This window comes from Schistocerca piceifrons, chromosome 1, assembly GCF_021461385.2.
Source record: "Schistocerca piceifrons isolate TAMUIC-IGC-003096 chromosome 1, iqSchPice1.1, whole genome shotgun sequence".
NCBI lineage: Eukaryota > Metazoa > Arthropoda > Insecta > Orthoptera > Acrididae > Schistocerca > Schistocerca piceifrons.
Window position 1 is genome coordinate 257,435,322 of NC_060138.1, and position 13,801 is coordinate 257,449,122.

Consider the following 13,801-nt stretch of genomic DNA (forward strand, 5'->3'; position numbering starts at 1 on the left):
CAAAAGAAATTACCAAGTACTTGAAAAGAAAATTATGAATGCAGTTCCTGTGAAGGTAAATGTCGCTTTGTGCTCCCTCATTTTTTTGAAAAAAATTATTATATACTCGATCTGTAGACAGAAAATATTTATATTAGTACATCTATAAAATTTTATTTTAACCAATGCTGCAGTGCAGCTAGAAACTTGATATTAAACAAAATGTGTAAATAAATACATAAAGCAAGCCATATGGCATTTTTCTTAACTAGCAAGGCAATAGCTGTGAAATGTTTCTCATCGTTTCATTAGGCATTTCAGTAAATATCATAAATTACGAGCTCCACAGTATGCTTTCAACAAGGAGATGTCAGTAGCGCGGACAATGGCCTTCCCTTTCTTTTTTTTCTACCTGTGCTTCTGACGAGGCACTCACACTAATGGCTTGTTCTCCAGGCGTCTGACACACCTGGGTGCCCACGACGCATTATGTGCAGGTGGTCACTTAACTTTCGTACGGAAATATTTACGACAGCAGTTTCCGCTACAGTGACAGTCATATATACAAAATTTCACAGGTCGAGAATTTACTTTGCAAATGTGTAGAAACAAAATCCTATGAGTATAACAGTGTCCAAAAAAATTTTCAGTGGCATTGTGATACATTCACACATGATTCACACATGTACACACATTTCATAATTCTAAAGTACGATTCTTGGTTTCCAACATCCTTTTCCATAAGTCAGAGTCCCTAATCACTATTCATTACTCCTTACCTTATTACACATATTTATATTCGTCGACACGTCAACCTTGCGACGACTCTTCAATATTTCATCATAATAAATACATAGCATAACCAAATTCCTCATATAGCACCAGCTTATTAATCATAAACATACCTCAGCAGCATAATACACATCGTCGTCGTAAAAATAACATCATAAAACTTCAGTCAAATCTCAAAATCGTCGTAACTTCCTCCAATAATTTCTAAGCCTAAAAAGAATTCTCTGCTCATGTCAAAAGTGTCAGCTGCCTCAAACGTACTTTAAAAATCATGATCTCATACCAAATACATCATTCAAAGCTCTCATAGTATCACAATGATTCCGAAAAAATATGAACAGTTTACAAAGTACAGACAAAATACAGTTTCATAAGTGTGAAGTTATCCAACGGTGTAATTGCGTAAACATCTGTCACTGATGTAGTAAAAAACATGTTTATCTCTCAGTTAAATGATCAGATAGCTGTGTAATTTGTGTGTTAGAGAAATATGGTACCGATGTGTAAAGTTGTATAAGCAAATACCATATTAGCTAGGGCTCCTTGTGCTTGCCAAACACATGGTACACAAAGTAAGCATGTACCCCCCTGAGGATTAATGTAATTATACCCTCAGGTGTTACAGATTACAGCAATGAAATGAAATGTATCACTGAAAACTTTCTTTGTAATTCAAAAATCTTTAAAAATAAATGTTTTAAGTACAAAATTAATCACTGAAATGCGTGTCCTGTAGCGCTAAATGTGCATATTGTTGTAAGATAATCTCTGTGAAAGTGTCGTAGTTATTTTCCTCCAAAAGCTAAGTTCTGCAGAAGCCAATGTACTTACCTCATGATAAACAAAAGTGAAATGCTTTGCGTAGAGATATCTTAGTTATTACGCTTATTGTTGTGATGATGAAAGTACTGTGCTGTAACGTATTGTTGTGCTATGGAAAAGGCTGTCTCCTTGTAGCTGTACCACAAAAGTTACTAATAAAACATGTTTTGATTTCCAGAAGAATTCAGAAAACTGTGCAGATATAAAACAGATACACCGCAAAAGCAACATTGTAAATTGTCACTCATTAGTAGCGTCGTGATAAAAATCGTGTAGCTGTCACATAAACTAACCTCTGTGTCATCTGGTATCTCTCAGAAAGCACTTTAAATTCAGAATGTATTTTCAAATAAACCAAAATGTTGCAATAAAATCTCATTAGCAGTACTGGTAAATGTTCTAAGTATGTGAGCCTTATAGTCGTTACGTAATCGTGCAACAAACAAGCAAGAATGTACACACACAATAACACTGTGACGTCTGTTTACTATAACAATGCATTCGTCATTTCTGTTTAAATAAGTTCTCTTGGTTCTTGATTGGATATTTAACTTCAAACATTGTTACATGTTAACAGATTCTAAATCTGACAAAGCATATTAGTAATGTGAAGCGAGAAATTTTATGACAAAGACTAAGTTAAAAAGCAGATTATCTTTCAATAAACGGTTTTACATGTGAAATGTGGTGTAAACCTTTACTCTTCCTAGTACGCACAGTTTCAACTTCAACGCAATTATCATGTGGTATACGTCGGATTCTGTAAGGTCCATTGTAAACTAGAAAGAATTTGTGACTCAAGTGTTTCTTCTTATGTGACAATGAATGAGCTTTAATGAGAACCTTCTGACCAATATACAGTTTCTTTGCATTTGCTTTACCGTGTAGTTTTCTCCTTTTGTCTGCTGCAGATTTTATATTTTTAAGAGCCAAATCAATTATGTCTTTGTGTCGAAGTTTACGTGTATTCGGGAAAGGTACAAGCTCTCTGATTCTGTTCGGTGGTTCTTCATTCTTCAGTACAAGAGTAGGTGGTAAAGCAGTGGAATCATGAGGCATTTCATTCAGCACATTTTGAAATAAGTGTAAATATCTGTCCCAATGCTGATGCTTTCTGTGACAATAAAGCCTGCAAAGCTTATTGATTTCTTTCATAATCCGTTCAGACGGGTTGCAATGTGGTGAGTACAATGAAATAAAAACAGGTTTGATTTTATGGTTGCGAAGCATGCGTGACCAAACAGCAGATCTGAATTGCGGTCCGTTATCTGAAATGACTTTACTAACGTGTCCAACTTCACGTAAGAAATTTTTAACAAAGGCGTTGGATACAGACCGTCCAGTGGCTTTACGTAACGGAGTGAAAGAAACAAATTTTGAAGTAAGTTCAACAGCGACTAGAACGTACGAAAATCCATTGGATGTTCTGACAAGCGGTCCCAAGAGATCAACAGCAGCAAATTCTTTTAATTTAGCAGGAATAATAGGAAACAACGGAGCACGATGTGAGACAGTAGATGGTTTCGCCTTTTGACAAAGTTTACAAATAGACAAGACTCTTCGAATTCGCTTTTCCATATTGTTAAAATAACAAGTCGTTCGAAGAATATGATAACATTTTCGTGGGCCAAAATGTGCGTAGCTGAAGTGAATGTACCAAATGAGCTTATTAACAAAATCGTCTGGAATGCAAAGTACCCATAGCTTGTCATCAACAGTGCAGCGTTTGAAGAGTATGTTGTTTCTAACCAGGTAATAATGCCGAATCTGTGTGTGTGTCTTTTCATGCCATTTGCTCTTGATGTCTTTCCAAATCGGATCTTTATCTTGTTCATGAGCAATGTCCTTTAAAGATGTGGTGATGAAGTTTTCAAAGGCGACTTTCTGAATGTAAAGAATACTGAAATTTTTCTCGAGGTTGCCTTCTGTGGTACTTTTCTCAAGCCCAGCCGGTGCGCGTGACAGTGCGTCCGCAACAATGTTCTCCTTGCCGGGAATGTAGACTATTGTGAAGCGGAATTCTTGCAGAAACAATGCCCAACGTTTTAACCTGTCATGATTTAATTTTGAAGACATAAGAAATTGTAATGCACGATGATCACTGTATACTTTTACGTGCTTACCAGAAAGAAAGAAACGGAATTTGTTAAATGCCCAAACGATAGCTAAAGCTTCTAATTCAGTAACGGAATAATTTTTTTCAGATTTTGTTAGCACTCGGCTAGCAAAAGCAATGGTTTTATGAACGGTAGTGTCATTTTCTATGGCTTCTTGAAATAAATGGGCACCAAGACCGACTTTAGAAGAATCCGTACTAAGGCAGAAATCTTGTGACAGATCAGGATGAGCTAGTATTGGCGCGTGAAGTAACGCTTCTTTCAAAGAATTGAATTCCAACTGTGCTTGTTCGTCCCAGTTCCAAATAGTATTTTTTCCAGTGAGAGAACAAAGTTTTGGTGTAACTAGAATTTGCATATTCAGAAAACGACGGTAAAAATTTACGAGACCTAGAAAACTGCGGACTTGTCTTTTTGTGGATGGAACTGGAATGGCTCTGATTGCTTCTAACTTTTCAGGATCCGGCTGAATGCCTTCAGAAGAAATAATATGTCCCAAAAACCTCACCTTTGACCTACCGAATTCAGACTTTTCCAAGTTAACTGTAATTCCAGATTCTGCAAAAATACGTGACAGACTGTTGAGGATGCGATTATGTTGTTCCCATGAAGCTTCCGCTATTAGAATATCGTCCACATATAAGGTGATGTGACGTTTTAAGAACTCAGGTAATATGGAATTTAGCCCGCGAATAAATGCTGCTGAAGAAATGTTCAAACCAAAGGGAAGTTTCCGAAACTGATAACAAACGCCGAAACAAAGGAAAGCTGTGTATTTTCTGCATTCTGGATGAAGTTCGATCTGATAAAAGCTGGATCTGAGATCAATGGAAGACAACACTTTTACACCATTAAAATTTTGAAGAAGTTCTTCCATCGTCTGCGGCCTGTCTGTTTCAGGAATAATGATAGTATTGATTTGTCTCGAATCTAAGACAAGTCTGATCGATCCATTTTTCTTTTCAACAACATGTAATGGATTGTTGTATGAGCTTACTGCAGGCTCAATAATGCCCTCGTCAAGCATAGATTGTATTTCTGTTCTAACACGGTCCCTATAATGTGCTGGAATTACATATGGTCTAACACAAAATTTAGTATGCTCACGAACACGAAATTGGTATTGAAATCCCTTGATTGTTCCTGTTTTATGAGTAAAAACTGTGGAATGTGCTTGTAAAATTTCAAAAAGGTCCTGCCTATCAGTGTCATTACAATTCTCAATTGTTTGAATTTTATTCTGAATTAACTTATTAATGTCAAATGCGCCGTCGATATCATCCCTGTCAGTACTTGCAGAGTGATTGTTAGTGTCTAGTTCCGTAGAAAAGTCCGAACTGTTGTCTAACAGAAGGTAAAGCCGATTAATTTCCTCGTCATGGTTTGAGAGCCAGTCTTCAAATTTCAAAGCTATTGACTTACCTTCTTTCTCTAAACTTATTTCAGCATCGTGAAAGCTTAAGATTGCTTTGTATTCATTCAAAAAGTCTACTCCCAATATAATTTCCGTCGACAATAATGGAACAATAAGAAAGTTTATAGAGAAGCTGTGGCTTTGACAAAAGAATTCTAAATTGGTTTGCTGGCGTACATCTACACTTTTTCCAAAGATTGCACCTTGTAATTTAATCTTACGTAACGGAAGTGTAGGGCAATCGTTCGATTTGTTACATTTGCTAAAGGCTGTTTCACTAATTACTGAGATGGGACTGCCAGAGTCAAGTACTGCCGTAAATTTTACGTCATTTACTGTAATGTGAATCACAGGATATGCAATATTGTTATGTTTTATGTCGTGTTCCTGGAGTAAGATGTCCCTAATGTCTTCCATTTTTACGTAATTACTAGCTACGGCAGCTGCGTCGTTAGTGTCATAAGAACGTTTTGTGGCTGCCATCGGTGTGAGTCATTGCCTATTGTCTCTTTGCTGGCGCGCGTCGTTATTGGGATTTGGAGACCTAACTACTACAAATTCACCGTGACGAGAGGGCCCTGCTCTGTTTGAATCCCGCCAGTTCTGATGCAGTTCAGGTCTATCGTTACGATCATATCGTCTGTCGTCATGTCGGTAGATGCCATAGTTTCTTTCTTGTCGGTCACGTGGTGGAGAATTTCTCCCTGAATCGAAACTGCGCGCTGGACCGTTGCGTCTAAAGTTATTCTGTCTCCCCTGATAATATTTATTTTGGTTCCCATATTGTCTGTTTCTCTGATTGTCTCTGTGATAGTCATTACCACGGAGAGGTGATCTTTCCCTGTAGTTATTACTACTCTGCCAACGGTTGTCATACGGGTGGTGTCTATTTTGGTCACGATTTGTGTTGTGAGAATAGCCTTGTCGTGTCCAGTTATTACTTCTTTCATCGCGGATTTGCGACGGATGTGACCTGTAATTGTTGTGTTCCTGGTTTCGCGTTCCGCGATTGTCAGTGTCAATTTCTAATTCTTGTAACAGTCCCTGAAAAGCTTCAATGTCGTCTTTGCAACGTCCTGCTAAAATAATATGTCGTAAATGTTTAGGCAGTTTGATTAAGCAAATGCGGATGAGTTCTGAGGGGCTGTATGGGTTTGACAGGTATTGATTCTTGTGCAACATGTCTTCAAAATATTTCACAAGACTGGAAAATTCAGATTGTTCGAAGTGTTTCATCATTATGATGTTATGTTTTACACGGTCTTGTGTAGCTTGAGACCAATATGCTGAGAGGAAGGCATGGTAAAATTCTCCCTCACTGTGGCAATCGTGAATGACCGATCGCATTCTTACAGCTGGTTCATTCTCTAAGTAGCCACACATAAATTCTAATCTGTGTTCTAACGACCAGTTGGGAGGAAAACAATGAGAGAATTGATGGAGCCATGCTTGTGGATGAATGTCGTTGCCAGAATTCTTAAATGTTTTGAATTTACGTGTAGTAATGAACAGCTTATAGTCAAAATCGTCATGTCGGCGAGTCGCATATCGGTCATTGTTAGGTCGTGTCGGCCGTTCCATCTCAAAATTCGGTGCACATTGCCAATTTCTTTCATAACTTCCGAAATGCCCTGTGTTATTATTTTGCGGCTTTTCCGTGTTTCTAAGTCCCTCTTCCCGTGTTGGAGCGCGAGTGTCCTCTGAAATACGTAATTCTTGTATTACCTGTGTCAGCTGATCTTGTACTTCCCGGATTTCTCTTTGGTGTTGTGTATTAATTTGATTCTGATTTTGTTTGAATTTTCTAATTTGTTCATACTCTTCAGTGTCCATGAAAGCTACAGGTGTTGTGTCATTCAGATCATCATCTACCTTTGTAGATAAGTTAGTGAACTGATCTGAAAGTTCGGCTACTTTATCCGATAGTGAAATCATTTCCTCTCTATGTTTTTCTGAACCAAGTTTCAGAGTGTCCATTTGTGTTGCAATCGTGTCTACTGTGACCTTTAAGTTTTCCTGAGTTTTTGCAAGTTGCATAACCGTATCGGTAGATGCAACTGAGTCAAATTTTGCTTGCAAGGTCTCATGATTTTCATGAACAATAGTTTGCAGTTCTTTTATAGCTGCTTCGTGATTCTGTAGTGCATTTTCATGACGCGAAAAAATAGGTTGGAAATGCTCACAAATTTGTGTTTTTACGTCATTACAGACTTTTTCACATTTCGATTCAATGTTATGTAACTCAGTAGTTAAATCTTCACGTGTTTGTTCAAGCGTGGTGTGAAGATTTTGTTCCATTGCGTCTAACTGTTGCTGTGTTTGTCTCTGGTGTTGTTCCATTGTGTCTAACTTTTTAAGATTTTGTCCCATTTGTCTCTGATTTTGTTCCATTTGTTGCATTAATTGCAATAATAATGTATTAGTGTCTGGAATCTGTTTCTCTACGCTTTTCGGCAGTGCATTTGCACCGGCAACATTCACATTTTGACAAGCAGAAAATGTGTCTTGACTTATTTGAGAAAACGGTGATGACCCAAAACCTGAATCTACAGTATTTGCGATATTGTGTTCTGTCATTCCCGATTCCTGAGGCGAGCTGTTGCCGACCAATCGATCGATAACGCTTCCCTGTTCACTACCTGTTTCACTGTCTACACCATTGTTTGCCGCCCGCTCCATTTCCCTATGCGCAATTACCAAATTACTACTTTGAACATCAGTTAATTCATTACTCTGCGGCGCTAACACACTGCCTTCGTCTTCACTGTCATTTCTCAGTTTACTTTGGAGCCTAGTATTACGTTTTTCACACGCCATTATTGTCACAGTATTTCACACGACAACACAGAAAAACACAATTTGAAGAGCAAAATAAAATAACGTAGCAATGGAAATAATGTCTAGTTAATTGCAGCTGCGAAATACTTGGTGCAAATCTACATGCATGCCACAACTGTTTTACTCTACAACAATGAAAAACTACAACTACAAAGGAGATTCTCTCTACAATTACGCGCTAGCAATAAACAAAATCTACACTAATTACACAAACTACAACAAAAAATCAGAAGATTCCAGTGAGGTATCCTTGGCTAAGGGTCGACATATGAAACGTCGCCTTTGAACAATTTTATATATGGCTGTGCTTAACCTGACACACAATATTTTTTAGCGCAACGCAATCTGACTTTCAAAATTCCCTACAAAAGAATGGCCCTGACTAACATTAAACTATACCTTTCACAAATCACTTACCTCACAAAAATCTTCGCTGCTCAAGCTACTGCAATACAGCAAGCGCCACTACTGCCAGCTAAATAAAAGATTCAAACTACTAAAGGCACTAACTACTGATAGGGATAGTTAGCAAATGAAAGATATTAATAGAGAACAAATAATGTATTTACCTTAATATCATCACAAGTCATAATATACATATATCAGTTCATGACAAATTGCAAACCTCCGCCATCTCTCTCCCCACATCCACCACTGCTGGCGGCTCACCTCCAACTGCGCAAGGCTACGCGCTGTTCACAGCCAGCTGCCTAACACTACAATGGCGAGTATTACAACAATGCAAAGCAGACACAGACTGCCCACAGCACAGCCAGTGATTGTTATATTGAGCGCTACGTAACATTGCCAATAAGAAAAGATAAACAGCCTACTTACATAGAGAAAACATAAACAGCCTACTTACAGCTATAGAAGAATGTTGAAAATTAGGCGGACTGATAAGGTAAGGAATGAGGAGGTTCTACGCAGAATCGGAGAGGAAAGGAATATGTGGAAAACACTGATAAGGAGAAGGGACAGGATGACAGGACATCTGCTAAGACATGAGGGAATGACTTCCATGGTAGTAGAGGGAGCTGTAGAGGGCAAAAACTGTAGAGGAAGACAGAGATTGGAATATGTCAAGCAAATAATTGAGGACGTAGGTTGCAAGTGCTACTCTGAGGTGAAGAAGTTAGCACAGGAAAGGAATTCGTGGCGGGCCGCATCAAACCAGTCAGTAGACTGATGACAAAAAAAAAAAAAAAAAAAAAAACACAGTTTATCGTACAGAAACCCGGAAGAAGGATGTATGTCCTGCGCTTGAAATATATTTCTTACATTGGAATATTAACAGTGCTACATTCCATACGATGATAGGTTGGCAATGCAAGCGATCTAACATTATAGGCCATTTTAAGTGCAGAAGGTGCCTTAGGAGTGCGTGTGTTTATGTTCTCTCTTAGCAATAGCTTCCAGGTACCGATCCTAGACTCTAGAACGATACTTTAGATTTCATAGCTTGGTTGATTTATGTAAAAATGCATCGAACTCCATCCGTCTGGACTTCCATCGTGCATAAAAATTATCCGATTGTTGGTCTTCTTAACCATTTGCTTTTACAGCACGACACTTTGAAATCTGTTACTATACATCGACAAGGAGTGCTAAGCTCCTCGACATGGACGCATCTCGAGAAATCTCGTGCATTTGGATGGATGAGGACTTGGAGAGCTCCATTCACTAACGAGACGTGGAGTGTAAAAGTCTACTTCTGATCGGTTGAACATTACTTCGGTTACGGTGCTGCAGGGTGGGTTGGTCAATGACACTGTGATGAGGGTCTTTCACACTCTAATTTTACCCTAAGCAGCGAGAATGCTCTGTGGATCTCATACGCAGAGAGATAGATCGTAAATTAAGCACTGTGCTTGAGATGTTAGAAATATGTAGAGCGCTGTCTGATATACTTTGATGATTTGTGTGTTAGAGAATTAACACTGAATGGACGTACTGAGCAGTCACACATCTACATCCGGAATGATACTCGCAAAGTAGAAAGGGGAGGTTTAGCTATGATACTGAAATTGGGGAAACATGCTGCCACATCACTGATCGGTGTTGAAGTTACTGTAAAATTGCTGAAATTGTTCTGCGCTATCAACTGTGATGCTTATTGTTACAGTACATCGGTGGTGTCTTTTCCATCCCATCCGTGCATTGGCACGCTGTTGGTTACCACATAATAATTGACTGACAGCGCTTGTTTGAGTTAGGGAATGAGTTTCGTGGATGGGTGACACCTTCTGGGGGTTGCTAGCAGCAAAACAGTGATCAAGTGCATGGCTGCAATATGAGGAATCAGCTGAAAGGGAACGCAGAGTCATCATCTATTCCGTCACCCTGTGATAGATAAATTTAAATGTAGAGGTCATCAATTACTTTCAGACATCGGTTTTAAAACTCTCCACAACGCAGCCAAACTCTTCTGGTTTCATTATATTGTAACTGTCTTTTATTTCAAATCATCCACCGTGTGTAGCGTGTTATGGTAGCCGCAGTAACAAAATGATTTACACCATGTGATGTCTAGTTTCCTGCGAGAGGCCGTGTATCGGAGCGTCGTAATATCAGTTTAAGACCTGACACAGACCTCAAAGTCGCGACAGAAAAACAGAATGTATGGCAGTGTACAAAGCGTGCTAGAAAACAATGTTTCGAACAACGACATAGAGTCACAGGGAGCGTCTCTTGCGATTTACAGTATAGTCTGTGGGATACGGTCATCATCCTACAGTACGGGTGATGAAACCTTAAACTGTCCTCTGCAATGGATCAATAGCTTTATTTTTAATAGGATCATCCCGCACAGACAGCAGCAGCAGTTTGACAGGTAAATTCGATGACGGACTGGGTGACCCATTAGGAATGCTATTCTGGGGAGCATTGCGAAATCTCTTTCTCCATGCTGGACTGCACAGCAACCGTGCGTCATTGCACCAGCATCAGTGCCTAGGTGACTTCTGTATCGGATGAAGTTGGTGGAGCTTTTATAGTTCGTAATTTTTCTCTGTTGGGGGCTAGAGAATAACGATGATAGTTTGTTGGGCTGATTGATTTGAATGGACGTGGATCTGCTTTGGACAGTAGTATCTGTATCTAGTTTGCAGACGTACCACATTGTGGGCATTTCCACCGAATGGTCAAAACACAGTCCTGTTGCACTAAATCAGGTCGTTCTGTTTCTACACGGGTTGCAGAAGGTAGTGAATATGTCTTTCCTGACTTCTGCTCAGTTCAGACTTAAATTGGAACGATTACACAGGGAAAGCTGTAGAAATGGGAGCAGTTGCAAGATGCCTAGGGGGTGACTAAAACCACGTCGGAATTTTACTGTAGCAGTCAGGTTTGGGAAAGGTGACTCATTTCGAGACATAGGAGTTGAGTAGTGGTTGTAATCATTAAAGGAATTGTCAATAGGATCCAGCACAGGTATGTGCTTGAATGGAAAGACCTGATTCCATATCATGGACATCATTTATAGCGGATAGCGTAACACTAGAGATCTGAGAAGCTAGTGTACATTTTCTTACGACCTCAATCAGCACACCATCTACTACTGTTTGTGATCTTTCTCGATCAACCATCGCCTATAGCTCAGTGGATATATCACCGAACCTCTGACAAGTGATCGAGACAGAATGCGCTATAAATACTGTAGAAATATCTAGCTGTGGTGGAGTGAGGGATTCGCAAATACCGGTTTCATACTACGTTCCTTAGTCGAATCACTTTCTAAATTGAGTAATTTTATTACGAGGTTGCACCGTCAGCGACGTGTTGGTCTGATACTATATACTCCTGCTATCACCGTCATGGTATTAGTCTGTACAAAAACCACCTCATTCAGCGGTAATGTCGTACCTCGATTTGTAAAGCAGATACAGCTTTTAACATTGATACTTGTATGTATCTATAGAACCAAGACCGCTTGTGACAGTAACATACAGTAGTTGTTGGGATCGGTTTTTTTTTAACATAAGAGACGATTACGGCTCTCTTTCTAAAACACAGTGGTATCACTCACAAGAAAAACTTTTGAGACATGTCCACCCATCGCTGATTTTCTCTCAGTATTATTTTCTGTTGGAGGTAATCGGTTATTGATGAAGTATTATACTTAGTAGTAGGGGGTGCATGATAGGTTCACCTTGAGCATCAGACTTATAAAGTATGTGTTTGTGTTCTGACATATGCAAAGGAAATGACTATGTCCATTCATAAGTAACGTACGGATTTGACGTCTAGTACTGTGACAGCAATTGGAAGAGTATGTCAAGTCATAAGAACGGTACTGATATTTCTATTTCCAGAGCCATAAGCCGTCAACAGGGTGTATTTCCAATACTTCGCTCATTGTCGAATGTCGTTCAACTGAGACCGCGATCGTAACATTTAGTTGTAAGTACAGGGATAAAATATAAATGTGACCGATTTCTTGGGATGATTGATTCTACCTGTCCGTGCTCGGCCTACAGCGCCGGTGACCTGTGTGGGGGTGATTCACGTTCCCCTTTAACGGTAGTAGCTGTCAGAATGGAGAGGCCTGTTGAAATATAGGAATGTAGATGAATGAAGGTGTTCTCTAGTCTACCGTTTAGTGAACTAATACTTAGTATGTGTTGGATAGCTTTTGTGATCTCGTGGAAATTTGAGAATGAATACGGCGATGCGTTTGCACTGGACCATTATTCCCTCCCATGTAAATTGTTCGGTTGACTGCTTTTGCACGTTTCGCGCCTTTATTTAGTTGAGAGAAAATCGTTATGGTGTGTGCATCTAGCATGTGGATGACACGTTTGCCGGTTCTCTAGACATGAGAAACACCTTAGCTGATCTTTTAAACTACAGGGATGATTTCGAATCTGTTACATCACCAAGATCGGTATTCACAGGTGGAAATATCAGTTTTCGTCAGTTTGTTTCTAGTTTCTCAGTGGTCCAGAGCACGCTCCACCTAGCTAAACTTTCGGGTTTGATTAGAAATAATTCCCAGTATATATCTTCGAAATTATCTGGTAGGATACTGCTGCGTGCGAACCATGCGACATTAGATTGTTCTTGTAATCTCAGAGTCTGGAGATGGGTGTAGAAATGTGAGCAAACATGTAGGTCCGGACCAGAAACAGTAACACGTTTGTACTGGGGGGTGGGGGGAAGGAGCCAGTCTTTGCACAAAAGTTCTGAGAGTGACTTCGATTGAACAAGAGTCTATCTGTATTTGACGAGATGTATGGCAATTTGAGAGGTTTAGTTGTCGGTGCAATATGGCGATCAGTGTAAAATAGTTTATTGCTGCAGTATGTCACGTCTGTAGAAAGAAAGAAAAGGCGGACGGTGCTTTCCTAGGACTGACGACCATCGTGACTTATAGCCAGTGTTAGTGTAGGAATACCATAATTTTTTCGGGTGCTGTATGGATATAAAAGATAACTGCATTGTTTGTGTAAAATGTGTATATATTACGTTGTAAAGTTACAGTGGTTTATGTTGCGGCATGACTAGAGAGTATGACTGTGTGTCCAATCGTGAGGGATGTATAGATTCAGCACATCGTTAACCGTGAGGGTATGAGAGAGATTTTTTAAGTGGAAAATTATGTGTGCTATAGATACTGATATTCTTTACCGAAGCACAGCCGTCAAGAGGAGACATGACCTGTACATCGATCGGTGTCAGACTGTAGCAGCAATCGTAATATTTACACTGGTAAATATGTTCCTGGCTTCCAATATTCTTGTGAGCCTCATATGTATTTGATGATCTCTAGACAACTTTGCGGGTTCAGCTGTCAATGCAATTTAGCAATCTGTGCAAAATAATTTTACCGCTGAAAGTC